This window comes from Varroa destructor, unplaced genomic scaffold (genome assembly GCF_002443255.2).
Source record: "Varroa destructor unplaced genomic scaffold, Vdes_3.0 BEIS01000007.1, whole genome shotgun sequence".
NCBI lineage: Eukaryota > Metazoa > Arthropoda > Arachnida > Mesostigmata > Varroidae > Varroa > Varroa destructor.
Genome location: NW_019211460.1, coordinates 25,244,890 through 25,260,137, shown reverse-complemented (window position 1 = coordinate 25,260,137; position 15,248 = coordinate 25,244,890). Strand labels below are relative to the sequence as shown.

Here is a 15,248-nt window from a genome sequence, read left to right as displayed (position 1 = left end):
CAATTAATAAAATTAATATACATAATTGCACTATAATTCCACATTATGTAAACTTCATGATAGAGCATTTAACCAAAAAAAAAAAAAAAAAAAAAAAAAGAAGAAAAAAAAGATTGCAATATTATTTTTCGACAGTCCAATTACTGATACCAATCACTTGAACTTCTGTTTTGAACACGCGTTCGAAAGAGCCTTGCTGAAGATGCCGAATTTAATTTAAAGCATTTGCCCAATATTATCGTTACGTAAAGGCATATCTCGATGCCAATCTTCTAAGAAGATGAGTCGGACGAAATGATCCTATCGAAAGATCTATATAGATCTTCTGTCCGCTCCCTAGACCTAATGCTAATCAGCTCTTTCCTGTGCAGTACTTTAAAGATAGAGTCTAGACCGCCAAGGGTGCGTCATGTTCGTGAAGGTTTCTGAATCAATAGCTCATCGTTATTAGCAGTGGGTAACATAGTTGCCATTCGAAGTCGTAGCAACAAGCATAACACCAAAAAGACCCGTCCTTATATTGGAAGGTCGTAACTACCAGAAAATCGCAAATGAGCTCCAGCACGGTATTCATTAGGCAAATGACAGTCATCAAATGTTATAAACCTACGTATGGAAATATGTTGACCGTTTCCTGAACTCATGACCATTGTCACGGCATGCCCTTTTATTTCGTTGCTATACTAAACAAGATGACTCCCGATTATCTACTTAGAAATAGCGAACGATAAGTTCAGTTTCTTTAAAGATATTCTTATCATGCAACATTTTCGCCAAAATCGCGGCTCGCTCAAAGAGGATACTCTGTGCGTTGAGCGCGCTTCCTCATCTGCCGTTCGGGAGCCGGCATTATAATTTACGCCCCTTGGTTCACTTTCGGCTTACCGTACATCGGACGTGTGCGTAGGATCAGCGGCCACCAGCAGCAGCCATTGCGCATATTATTTGTAGTTTCACGACGTTATCGCCAGTACACCCGGCCTACATATGCAGCGATACTACACACACACACGGGACCTGTGAGCGACCAATGACGGCCACAGTAGTTTGACCGCCCCGAGTCCTGTCTTTTTTGCCCCGGTTTCGCTTTCCGTCTCCTTTTATCGCCATCGTCTTCACCCAAGCTACAGCCGATCAGCGGGCCTCTGCACCGTTCCGATGTTCCTAAGTTTTGGCCAAATGCCACTATATAAATCTTCTCGCATCTCACCAGTCCCAGCCTGCGTTGCTGCACGCTGCTTGGAGTTGCAGGAACAGGTTTTCTGCCTATGGGGATGTACGTGCATGAATCTATGCACGCGGTTTATATAATGTTCCAGTAACTGTTGGGGCAGCCGTCTCATCATCGTCGTCAGCATGCATTTGTTGCGCTTCAATCTTGTGTGTTTTGAACGCTGTTTTTCATTGGTGGCTCGACAGCACGAGCGAACAGCGCTCGTGGTCAGTCGCTCGGTCGGAGGAGTTGATTAAAACCTCAACATTCAGCAGTTGATACATGTGGCGTTATGTTGTTGTGGCTATACTGAACGTGAACGAAAGCTGAGAAAAAAGTAGAGAGGGGAGCAAAGAGTTTGACCTTTCTAAATAGTGCAAAAGGGAAAGTGGCGGTGTTTGGGGTAAACTCAACCGAGTGATAGGCCAGGGCACTTACGGGTATGGGATTCAACGGCAAAATGAGTTTCAGCAAAAACCGTTTGGGGCACTTTAGTTGAACGGACAAAATCTCCAGCTGACAAAGCAAACCCTGCATTTAGTCGCTGCTGGGATCGTTGGCAGCATCATGCTGAGTGAGTAAGCTTGGTCGGCTACTTGGGGCTGTCCTTCGTCCAGTCGTTATCTTGCATTCCCACAATGACTACCACTATCCATCTATTCTCCATTCTGTTTAACACTAGCGGTGTATGTCTTGGAGAAAGGGATGTGTGGCAATGCAGCGCACAGCGGGAGTGATATAGAAAAATCAGCGTTTGGGGCTGAGAGCTAATTTTTCCCCGGTGTCTTCAGGAGACTGCGTCCTATGTCAGTCGTACAAGCAAGAATAATAGTAAGGGAATAACGAGAGCGACGGCAATGCTGTGCGTGGTCGCGACCGAGGTAGTTGTGGAATGAAAATTCGAAAAAGCAAAAAAAATAGTACCATCATCATAGCCAACCGCCTTACGACCTACATATAGTAACGCCTCGACTTCCTGCTGCTCATCGTGGCTTGGTGCGCTGACTGTTAACTGACGATTTCTCTGAGCTGGCGGCATGCGTGCCACAAAAGTCGAGTCAAGACCCAGTTGACATAAGAAAGCAAAGTTTTGAATATATATGAATGTACCGGATCAATAACGGATCTAGTTTGACGTAAACATATTGACCAAATAATCTGAGATGCTACATATGAATGCTTAAAACAGCTACTCAGATTCAACTAATGCGTGTCATTTCATACCGATCTAATAGGTAGTACTCATAGAACAAGATATTTGTTGATAAACTTCTCCAACCATAAAGGCACATTTTTTTGCACATTCTGCTGTGAGAGGCAAAGCTAAATCACTTTTTTTTTACATAATCCTATTAGCTAAATTGGACCAAATCACGTCTTAGCTGTGCTATGGTGCTTATCTAGGATATGTGACTTACTTTGGTTACAATAACTTGGAAACTATCTGGGTCTGAATTAGAATATTGAACAAATTCTAATTCAATAAACGAGACTAAGTTGTAGACCATGCCCCGTATGATTAAGAGGGGAGAATGCACTTTATGAAGGAAGTATGCTTGCTTACCTTCGGTTCGTATACTAACTTGTTGTTGACAATACGGCTGAGCTTCGTCTAGTTCCTGAGAGATTCTGAATGATGTAATTCCTGATGATGCAGTTTAATGGCATGTCGAAGCTTCAATCGAAGGACTTCTTTTCCCAGACGACTCAGAGCACGTGTGTTCGAATATGTTTTCGCTGATGCGATTTTATGCACCGCACCGCATATTCTCCGCGTAGCTAGCAATACTATTTCATTAACGTGGTCTGGATGAGATCCTTGTGTTTTTGTGTTGGATAGAATACGTGGAAAATAATCTACAGCTTTTATCATAGGTACAGACATTTGATCACACGCCTTACTCCCAGCACGAAACGAAGCATGTCTACGTCCGGACTCAAACCTAGACCATAACACGTCGCTGAAATCACCAGACAAGTCTGTTAGCCATAAATTTTTTACGTGAACAAATAAGGCGTCAAACTATTTCTAAAGTTTGGCATTTTATTTCGTATGCAGTCGACCTGACGGCTAACGTCTGTCGAGTCACATTGCGTTCTCTATGGCTGGTTTTGCTCAAACTGCGGAGTCGAACTCGACTCGAAGGCACTACTGAAGAAATAGGGAAAGATATCAAGGCCGAAATAGAGAGCTTCCTAAGTGGAAAACGTTTCCGTCGGTCGACGTCAAAGGTCGTCTGCCTCAGTGCTATTGATTATCCATTCTAATTTCATGCACGATAATGATGCTATCATTAACATAGGTCAAGTACGATTATATTAAGCAGTGATAATCTTCATCAGGGACGTATGATGAAAAATATGCGTTTGGTTTACGCCTGGATAAACTTTTCGTCCTCGTGTGAAAAATCATTATGTCGCATTTTGCTAAAGATGCGAAGAAGATTGCTTAGAAGACAAACCTGTATGAACACTAACTTGTTTGTCTTTTTAGAAAATTGGTTTAACGTAATGAATATTCGAGTTAAATAATGCGCAGATAGTCTTATGAAATCCACAAATCATATCTCATTCAGTTTCTAATTAGATAAGCGTAGCCCCAAGAAACAAAATGTACGAGCTCTAGAAGACCGTCCATGTCCTAATAAGGACTGTCTGGCATGCCTGCGGTTGGCCTTGATACAACGGCCCCTTGCTTTTCCTTCTTGGTCAATCCCAAATGGGAGTGTTCCGAATCACGCTGGGCTCAGTTGGCTACTATGTCGACCAATTTTCCATTGTATTATTGTTGTCTTGTCGCTGGGTGGATTCAGCTGGACACTTCCCAGGTCGGACTTCTTTGTCGGTCGCCTCTCCCGTACTCTTGTCTGACATCCCGCAAGGTTGTCCACTTTCCTGCGTCGACCTGAGGGCTATGTCGTCTTCTATCGCATTTTTCGCCAGCGCAAAATCCTTGTCTCATTCCCAACACCATGCACAGACCCGTACCAGCTCCATACCAATCACCGTACCAGACTGAGCTACCAGACCATGCTGACTTTTGATCTGGTACTAGTCATTCTCCTAACACGATCAGTCCATAGCTGCCCCAGCCAAACCTTGTCTATTCAATGGATGCTAGAAGCCGTTCGACTTCTCATATGGCAACGAACGCGTCCAGTTTCCCGTAATACTTGGCCTAGACGGATACACGCAGCCGGGAGATGTCTTTCCTGGATGACTCATGACGACAGCGGGATTTGAGAGTGAGAAGTAGGCTAGCAGCCTTTATGTGTCCTCCGCTGGCCAGTGCGTTTCCTCGCTATGACCCGTGTACTCACTATGCATGCACTATAGCGTTCGAGTGCGTTGGGAGAACGAGGAAGAAAGACAAAGATGCGAAGAGCCATGAGAGCCTGAAGGATACGATTGACAGTGATTATTGTCAGGGAGTAGGCGTATAGCAAGTGGGTATGTTAGCTGGTTAGTGTCGGTGTGTGGTCAATACGAGACGAAAAGTCAAATAGAATAACGAAATAGGGCCCAGCTATACGGACTTGCTGCCAAGGTCTGAACGGAAAGAGGAGTTGCTGGCAGGACATTTTGGCGGGGCTGTAAGGTGGTGGGTGACAAACACTAACACGGGATATAGCGCAGGGTAGAGGCAGGACCACGAAGCTGGAGACGCCTGTGCGGAGATATTTTATGGTTACGATCCGTCACGCTTTGTGGTGCTTGGAGAACGAGGTCTCCTCGGTTCTGCGTGCCGGGCTGCGCGTTTCGGGCTTCAGTCACTGCATTAGCAGGCGTTGCTAGCTAACTGCAGAGCTGGTAAGTTCAGCAATTTCAGCTGCTATTTATTAATGTTTGCTCGTTTTACGTTGGTATGGGAGAGTATAAGTAGGATTTTTGTAGGAGGTGCAGGTTTTATATATGTTGATGGGATGGACCAGACAGAAGGCGGGGTAGAGAAATGATTAGAAGAAGCTTGAGTGTCCGCTTACGTTTGCTTGTAAGGCAGGAATTGCATGTGCTTTAACTAGGCACTGTATTAAGGTGCACACAATACGCACCTATGCAGTACAGACAGGAATAACTACCTCTGTACTTGAATGAATTGCCATGGCTCAATCTACTTCGTATGCGAGATTGTGGATGACTGTTTGTGCAGAGTGTGTTGATTTTCTATTATGAAAAGATGAAAACGAAGAGGACTCCATATAATAACAGGTACTTGCACAGGTGTGGATATGAATGATAAAAAGACGGACCAAGTAAACGGATTCATCTCATAAATGTCGTATTTACTATACAACATTTGAATTGTATCCTTCTTGAGACAGAGGAATATATTGCCGGTGCTACGTCATCGTAATTACAGATAATAGTGTGTGACTTTTATTAGCATATCTATAAAAAAAAATAAAACATTTTTTCTTAAATGAAGGCCTCCTATGTGTATTGCTCTTCTATATGTCCGTTCCTGTACGTGTGTTGGGATTCCTACATACATATGTATATGGTTAACAGGGTACATTCAAATACCTAAACTCTTTATTCATACCATATCGAGTAAAAGATAATCAACCAAGATTGCATATAAAATTTTTGTCGTGGATCTCTAGTATTGGCTATTTCTCTACTTAGGCTTCCTGATGCGATGCGTATACTACCCTGCCAAAGAAACCTGCGCCCCTTTCAACTTGGCATAGCGGTAGGTTTTATTATGTTAGCTTTTAGGCTATTCAATATGAGATCCAATCGAGAGAACGAAATTTATGCGTCCCGTCAATGCCCAGTCGAAGCGATAGGCAATTGGTAAACTATACTTAATCTTTCTAATCGGAGTCGCTGTATTAGTACTTTACCAGTCTATCCGTTAGTTGGAAAGGTGAGACAAATGTGACATCTATATAAAACAAATCTAAAATTTCCGGCTTTTCGGATAATTTTGATATCAGTAGTTACTACAGTTGATTAAAGATAATGAATAAATGCTTTTTTCTTTTGTTCAATATAAAATCTGTTTTTCCGCTCCGACTAAGTTTACGCCTGTGTCCTTGACGAAAGGATGTGGGCGAGGATATATTATGTAGTAACTTTGCACACATACATTAATATCTTAACTCGATTATGTTATATTATATTGGATCTGCACGATTGTGACGAGCCCCTGGAAGAGCGGTAACGTCAATCAAATCTATTTTGAAACGAGTATGGCGATTAGTGACTGGCATCATAAGATCACACTTATTGTTACCGTCTTCTTTGTCGTTTACAATACTACGAAGCTCAAAACGTTCATATAAAAAGAAACATCCCAACGAATAAAAACACACTCATATATACAGGGCCGGCAATGCTTTTCCACGCAAGACCTTTTAATAATTTGCCATAGAGCGCAGCGCTAAATATCGGGGTTTGATATAGCAGGACATATACGATTAACGTGGCCTATCTAAACGGGGCCGATTTCGATAAAAATTTCTAGGTACATATTGTCAGGTTTTATCAAGTTGTGTATATTAAAGGCAAGTCAGACGTCACATCGAAAGTGTGGTACCTACTATAGTCTCAAAAGCCATGATGCTATTATTAAAAATATAATGCATATCGAATATTTTGACATTTATCCAACTTTCAAATACTTTCTACTATTTTTATCCTTTTTCGTGTGCAATATAGCAACAACGACAAACTATTCTGAGGTCTATCTTTATATATATATATATATATATATATATATCTACAGCCTTTCCGACACTCTTGCCTGGCACATTTTTGTCGTGCAATATATAGTAACTAAAGTAACTATTTCGTCAAAAAAGGAAAAACCATATATCTGTTTTCGATTTCGAAACGTACTGCTTCTGGCGATCCGTAGCCTTGCGGTAAAAAGCAAGGGCGATTGGCGACGAAGATGATGATCGATATATTTACTCCTAAACCCTGTGACATCTGTAATTGTCGGCACGGTTGAAAAAGAATTATCAAGTAATTTGTAAAGTAGATATTTGCTTGTTATGGGGCTATGTAACTGTCCTTTCGAAATTGTGCCGTCGGTACACGCAGGGTACTTGGCCGTGTCGACCTTATGCTTATGACGTTCCCAATTAAGCTGCCTAGCGGAGGTCAATCGAAGCCGCGTAACGGCCAGCTATCCCTGTTGTTTGATCACGCGCTGTCGGGTCGTAGAGGTGACACCGTTAGACGTGAGCTGTTACCGCTCGAAGGATGCTATCCATACATGCGTACTCTAATATAAAGTACGTACGGGCCTACTTATACGAATGCGCATTTTCACAGGGCGAGAAGTGGAGTTGTAAACTCGTAAGGATGATCTGCTTTGACCCCCCATGATATTATCACCTGCCGATGACGGATGATGTGTCATGCATACTCTAAGCACGTGCCAAGTTTGTGGCCACTCCACACCAGTGGTCGCATAATACACAACAGACACGATTCACCCGCAAGCGTCATCTGGCGCTTGTCCATACATATCTATGTGGGTAATATGCCAGCCTTCGAGATAGTGATACCCCCTCCTTTTTGCGTTCTTCCCGTGTTCTTCCGTGCTGTTCAGTTAACAGTAGCTTAGCCCAAAAAATCTTGCAGAACGACCTGTAGAGTTGATAATGACCCGCCTATGCCATGAACAGAACGTTCTATACATCGATATCAAGAGTATGTTTTATCATTTCTTTAAAAAACTTAATCATCTTGCTTCCCATGGGCATTGTAAGTGGAAATGCACATATACGATGCATACGTGTAGATATGAATAAGTAACGGCTTTTTTTTTTAACGGACTGATATCTGGCTTCGGCATTAGCTAGGCTCGAAATTGTTTAACCTACGTATTTCTAAATCGACGCACCATCTGCTCCTCTTTACACTCACATAATTCAGTCATCTGCCCATTTAGTGGCTACCCATTTAGGCTGCGGTGACAAACGCGTTGATCAAAACACCAGTCAAACACTAGAAAACCCAATTCGCGCAAAACTTTCCTACAGACCCATTTGCAGCTTCAATAGCATTTGCATAACGTTCGTTCGAGTACCGTTCATATTAATTGTACTTTGGTAGCCCGACCAAAAGCATCGTTGCCAACACTTTTACACGACAAAGTGCTCCGGTCAAATGAGCATTCTAGCTATTATCGTCAATAACTTAAAACGACTGCAGTTTGCTATCGATTTATCGCCAGCAGCGTCATGATCGACATCCCGTGCCCAACGAAATGCAGCAACGAAGCCGCTCACAGCCACCCCAGCTATGTCGCTATTATGTGCTTATCCGTCAGCTCGTTTCCCATCGCAATGGGGCAACGCAAAAAGGCTATGTCGTACACACACTAGACAACGACGCTAGTTAAATAAGTCGCGGAGGCAAGCATGCTTCTCGCGATTTACCGCGCATTCAAGCCCAGAACAGGCAAGACGATGATGACCAACACCCAGTTACTCGTCTCTGTTTGAACCGCAACTCTGTACAAGCACACATATGGATCGAAAGGGATTGGTCTGCACGAGCAGTAAAATGGGTAGGGCAGAAAGCACCAGCAAGTGAATGAATAAGAGAAAACCAGTAAACATGGACCGCCTGTCGCATGTCAAACTTATTCATTCAATTAGCTTATTGTTCCATATTGGTCTTATATAGATCGTTAGCAACGCTTGTAACTGCAGGATTCTTTTCTGACAACTTAAACGATAAGTAAGTTGACCTCCAATGAATTAAGCCCATGTTTTTTCTAATCTAAATCTAATCGCTATTCATTTTTGTATTTAACTAGAGACGACGAAGTAGCAGTTCGTGGTTTTAGACAGTGTATCGGGGTTCAGATCATGCCTTGTACACACACTGTTATTTACAGTGTCTAGGCGCAATGGTCTGCACGTTGAAACAGCGAACTGTTAACTTCTACTTCTGCTGAGTTGTTCTGCTATTGTCCTGTCGTATCGGACTAAGTCGATGACGTTTTCGGCACTTTCTAACAATTGCAGCCAGCCATATGTGTTATCTTATGGGATTAAACGTTTTTTCGACGAGCTTCAAAGGGGAACTTATAACACCTCTCCTGCCGAAGATGCCAACACCAGGTGACCAAAAAACATCCAAATATTTTTTCCTACATAGCTACATGTGTCGTTGTAGCAGTAGCACGGTAAAATATATTTCGTAGTATGTTTTGTATCTAGTATCTAGAAAAACGAAAAGAACTTGTTACATGTACCAAACTACTACGTGTAGTAATTTTACTTTGTAACTATAAGGTAAGCGACATCATATCATGAATGTTAGCAAATTTACAAGTATCTAAAACATATAGGTATAGTAGCCCCCTCTTCTCGAGTAGAGTTCAAAGATGTCATAAAACATAACTTTTGCACTAATGATGGCGTGTATTGTTAGTTGTGCCCGTACCCATTTTCGATATAGTCGAAAGCAAATATTTTTAATAATGTGTTTGAACTATGCGTTGGGCTGGGTATGACGCATTAAGCTTCATATAATGGCTAAATGTGACTTTAGATAATTTACAAATAGTACATAATTTATCGACCAGAAGCTATCATCAGGCATAATATCGAAAAACTATAATAAACAATAATAGGCCTTAAGGGTCATACGTATCCATATTTAGAACGTACCAATTTCCTATCTTCCTCAATCCGAATCGACAGCCATATTCTTCGTATTCAATAGTTAAGAATACAAATAAGAAGCAATAGAAGTAGTTCGGCTCATTGCTGTCTTTCTTTATTGTATGTAAGCGTAATCTAATATACATCTACCAGGTAAAAAATATAGAAATTTTGAGCGTGGCCGCACCAATTAGTTTATTTTTTCTTTTGTCTTAATTTATACTTCAACATTTTGCTTTTAGCTTTAACAAATAAAAATTAAAGACTCTCAAACTATCAAGGGACTATTGCTCTTACAAATATAACAGCAATAGTCCCTTGATAGTTCCTTTATCTACAGATGTGTTGTTATACTGAAAATTGTTCAGTAAATATGCATAATTTCCTTGTACACTTTGTGACTTCAGCATTGACTGTTACCATTTGATAGCTATCCAAGTTGATTTTTCTGGAATCAATTGCCTGAGTACACAACCGTATGTGACTTTTAAAGAAAAAAAGGGCACATTTAAGGTGTTTGTATCGAAAATTTGCCACGTTGCATTGAAAATTGGGAGGCGTATAGGAGAACGGGGCCAGCTGTACCCCTAAGTAATGCATAGTTAGCCTTTTACACACTGCTTTTCCATAAGCAAAGTACATCCATCTGCCTGATCTGTCAATTCATCATACCTCTGTTCACCCCGTTCGTTGTTTCTTGTGCTCCTTCGATATTTGTTTCCCCTTCCTCATTAGGCGGCATTAATTAAAAGACACAATTTCCTTTGGAAAGTTCTGTCAAGCTTGCCTTTTCTTTCCCACTTTAAGCATTTTCCTTAAATTGCTCGGGCAACTTTCACCTTTTTTTGGTCTTCTCCTGAACGCAGATGGGCCACCGATGGACAGCATGCTCTCTTCATGCGTATATAAATGTAGTTGTCCTCATTTAACATGCCCACAGACATGCTACACATAACATACATAAACACACATACACGTGCTGACACAATATGAATTCAGCGGTTTCTTTTTTGACGCCTACCCCCCACTGCCGCCATTTTTCGGCTGCTCGTCGCACTCGTAATGAGACTTTTTTCCATTTATACCATCTTTGAACGCACTTACTCACCAGTGCCGGCGTTCGCTGCTTTGGTTCTTGTAACGCCCAGTTTTTTGACTGCTGCTACCAACTGCCTCATCCTTCCTCCATGTCCCATCTCGGTTCCACCGACCCTCCGCTTTCCCGATCTGCGTTTCCATGAAGCCCCAATGGCTTGTACGGGTATGGGAGCAGTACAGCGTTTGCGCGCTGTCCCTTACGCGCCTTGATTTCCCTTAAGGAAAGCACTGTGAAATGACACCTAGGCGCTTGTGTCTGTGCTTACTACTGTCCCCCCCTCCCCTTTACTTTGCCATGCTGCTTTTGCGCTATATAAAAGATGCTAAATGGCCTGATGATAGGAAATGACGCGGTGACAGCAGAGGCAGCGCTGAAGGCTGGGTGGGGTAGCCGAACCGGTCGGACCCGCCGCCGTTTCCAGCAATACCCCGCGCCCCTTCTTCTATCTCCCAAATACCTTAGCAGCCCAGCATTCTCGGCGCTACGCCTGTACACGATGTAGGAGCAAAAGAAGCCGGCGAAGCCGTACGGGCGCTCGCCGAACGCCCGTAGTCGAGCAAAGTGCGACGAGATAGGAGTTGTGCAGCGCTAGCCATAGCGGCGGAGAAGGAAGCCGTCGCTGCCGCGGCCGCAACTGCTCCAGTTGGCGATGATTGCGGTGGCGCTGGCGATGCGATGATTAAGACAGGGAGAAAACGAATCTAGAAAATATAGAGATGGAGATAGGCACAGATAGATAGAAGCGCAAAACGAACGACAAGAGAAACGATAGATGATAACTAGGCGGAGAAAGGAAGAATGAATATGCCAAAAAAGAAGAAAGGCTGTAGTGCTACTGTACGACGAAAGGAACAAACGCGCGAGAGAGAGAGAGAGAGAGAAAAAGAGGGGAGGAGACGGGGCGGATGATAAAAATAAGTTGTGGGGGTTAAAAAGTGGAATAGAGCAATACATGGGGGAGAGGGGGTACAATTGAACATACGCGTATCGCTGTGCGCATATGACGAAAGTATCTAGAGTCGAAATGAGCAAAGTTAGCTTCCGCAGACGAGGTATGCTGAGGAAGCGGAAAACTAATCAGTTGATTCGTTTCATATTTAGCAAAGGAGATGTCGATAGCTTGTGCCAGTGACAAATATATTTTTGAGGCTGCGTGGGCCTCGTCTCGACAGCCTCTACAAAAGAGATAAATTAAAGAAGTAAGATAGACAGATAGAAAGAAAAGCGAAGATGTCTTTGCACAGTTTACTGGGATAGCAGACCAACATAAAAACATATGCAATCGCTTATCGTAACCTCGTTCTAGTTCAATGTTCAACAAAGTGTATCAGAAAAGGAAATGGGCACCAATGTGAAAAGCCACACCGGATAAAAAGTGGGTTGATAGACCTGCCACTAAACTTTCTATCTTAGAAGGATTTCTGTTTTCTAGGTGGCGCCCATATGAGACTGCGGCAACGTCGAAAGAGACCCCCATTTGGGAATAACATCGTTGTTTTAAACAAGCTAACAATTATACATTTTCACACGATGATCACTTGAAACTGATGCCTATTCAAACCTTGTGATTGGTGTTTCATAACAATTGACCAACATTAATTTCAACTGTGGGCTAAAATAACTTCAAGGAGGCTTTGTTGTATGGGTGTTGCATTAATTAGATGGAAGGTACTTGGCGGAACATAGAGATCTGAATTAGACGTTAGGATGCTGTGAAGCGAGAAAAAATTTTTGCGATGATAAATGAAAACAGATGGCGGATAATAGTCTATGATAAAAAAGCGGGCATTGGGAATATGGAATCAAAATAGTACATTCATTATGTCCCGAGAATCGTCACAAGAACTCCATGACCCAGAAAAGTAGCTGTGCTTCTGAACCGCTAAAGAAAGAAAGCTGTAAGTACGACGCTTACGTCTGCATATAAAGAGAACGAAGGCAGGAAACGAGGCCGATTGACGGGAAAGTGCAGAGCGCTCGATGAGGCCAACATAAGGCTTTGGTCTCATTGAATCAGGACGAGGAAAGCACAATAATAATGGCGATCCAAAAAGTCACTGCAAGTTAACATTAGATACCGAGCGTTTTGTGGATGCATAGATAAAATGGGTTCAATCTATGGCTAACGATTGTAGATTCAGCTCACTTAGAGAAATCAGTTGTTAGCAGATGTTAAATGCCACCAAGAATTTAGTACAAGTTATCTTTATAGTGACGAATTTAAGGTTTTTATTGCAGATATTGGGTATAATGTCTTGCAAAAAAATTTAATCAACCCAATGAGTATGTGTCTGCTGGTTATGCTTGTTTCGAAGGGATCTCGTATCTAGCCCATTGCTAACGAAAAGAGAGCCGAATTAGTTTGTTTGCGACTTACCATCCACCAATACATACGCAATCGTCATTGCTCAAAAGAAAAAGACGCACACGATCAATGGGTTTAGAGCAACTATGTAATCAATATATATATATATATATATATATATATATATATATATACGTGTTGTTTATGAAGCACCTCAGTGTTATACTATTCTAAACATGGCCGACATCTCGTCGGCCTCATGAACTTGATATCCAATGTTAATTACTTGCTAGTAGAGTTCTTGTCCCGTAGATAGAATCAATTCATAAGTAGCATCGTTGATATGGGGGAAATGAAAATCTCATTTGGATTATTCCTCCGAAACGATCAACAACAGCCGCTGGCAGCCCTATCAATCGCTCAGATATAGCATCGTGTAGTAGCTAGCTATTCACTATTATACCATGCAAATGTATTTGATTCGATCCTTATGCTAGAGGAATATATTGTAGATTTAGTATAGTCTAGATTGTTAGCTTTCCTTTCTTTCCCTCTGTAGCTGCCGCCGCTCTGGACATCGCTCACCCGAACCGCGTGTGATCTCTGAATCCCTCGTTTACCCTAAGCGAGAAATGGCGATTCACATTGTACAACCGACGGGCTGCATTCTTTTGTCCTTAAAGGTATCTGCTCCTTATTCTGCTGTTGGAGTGAAGTCTACGCATATTGAGGTACTTCAGAGCAGTTTCGCATTCTCTTACTAGCCAGTCATCTTTTATATGCCTTCTTGTTGTTGTTCAAACAACAGACAAGGACCGTTATTGAATATGTACCGACAGAGGTCGGTAAGAATACGCAGAAATGGTGATTACGCATATATCGCAGAGCTAAATTTCTCGTTCAATTGAAGTAGTTAAATATTACTTCAAATTCATTTTCTCTCTCATTTATTTACAAACTGAAAAGCTAGTAATATTCGCTTCAAAGAACAATTCGGCAAACGGTCTAAACGCTTTCTTTTCTTTCATAGCCTTCCTATTAATCTCAACGTTAGCATATTATATAGTCTCAGAAAAAAAAATACGTCTTTCTCAAGATTGTATTACCGCCTCAGAAGACGCTTTCAAATAGACAAAAAAAAGGGGTATTTTACATAAAACATACGCACAAATAATCTACGAAGCTGGTCAACGAGATACCGAAGACACAGCTGAGTTTTTGTAGCTGCAGATCCGCTTGGTGTCGTTTAATACTTAAATCCTCATAGCGGGCAGTTCTGCAAATCCTGATAAATTGTCGTCCTGGCAAATGAGCCAATTAAACATGTTTGTGAGATCGGCTTCACCGATCTCATGTAGTCGAGTTATTTCATGGGAGCATTTGCCAAGCTTCGCGCAGAACACAACGCTGAACCACACTGAACGAGGGATGAAAGCCCACCCAATTGAATCGAGCTCAAGAAGGATGCAAGAGTAGTCAAAGCAGCCAAGGAATCCTGAAGTTTGAACGGGAGATTAGGTAGAAGTAGGTAGGAGAAGTGCAGTCGGTAGTTTGATGTCTAATAGCAGTCATTGGGTTGAGGCGAAGGCATTCGCTGACTTTTGCCATTGGAATTTTCGGAGTGGCAGCGAATTGTCTGACAACGGTGGGCTGCACGAGAGAGATGGAGAGTGAAGTCGCCAAAGTCACTGCATCAGTTGCGATGGCGTTCAAACCATGCATTCAGAAGGAAAGGAAAAGTGGGGACAGAGAGAGGGAAAGGGGGAGGAGGCGGCGAAAACGGTGTAAGGCAATGCCGATCAATCCTGCCACTGGGAGATGATAAACTCAAGTTTTGAACTTTTTTGCCATGCCAGCTCGTAATTAGTATCTATAGCTTCCGAGTCAGTTTACTTGGGGTTGTTTTATGTGAGATGCAGTTGAAGGATTATAATCTTATATGTATGATTATATAGGTATACACATGGCTTGCTATATTCTGTTCACAGGCTTGAGATT

The 15,248-nt window shown here is 42.2% G+C and overlaps 1 long non-coding RNA gene across 5 annotated transcripts in view; it reads left to right on the top strand.

Annotated features, from left to right (window-relative positions):
• Positions 1-15,248, top strand: part of LOC111254748 (uncharacterized) — a 92,270-nt gene that overhangs the window by 34,132 nt on the left and 42,890 nt on the right. For 2 of the 5 annotated variants that reach the window (XR_002675163.2, XR_015316308.1), the window contains exon 1: positions 4,121-5,023. The exons of 1 other annotated variant lie outside the window; for it this stretch is intronic. This is a non-coding gene — a long non-coding RNA (uncharacterized LOC111254748). Of the gene's footprint in view, positions 1-4,119; positions 5,024-15,248 lie in introns of those variants that run through there. 2 more of the 5 variants (XR_015316311.1, XR_015316313.1) reach the window with 2 other exon arrangements.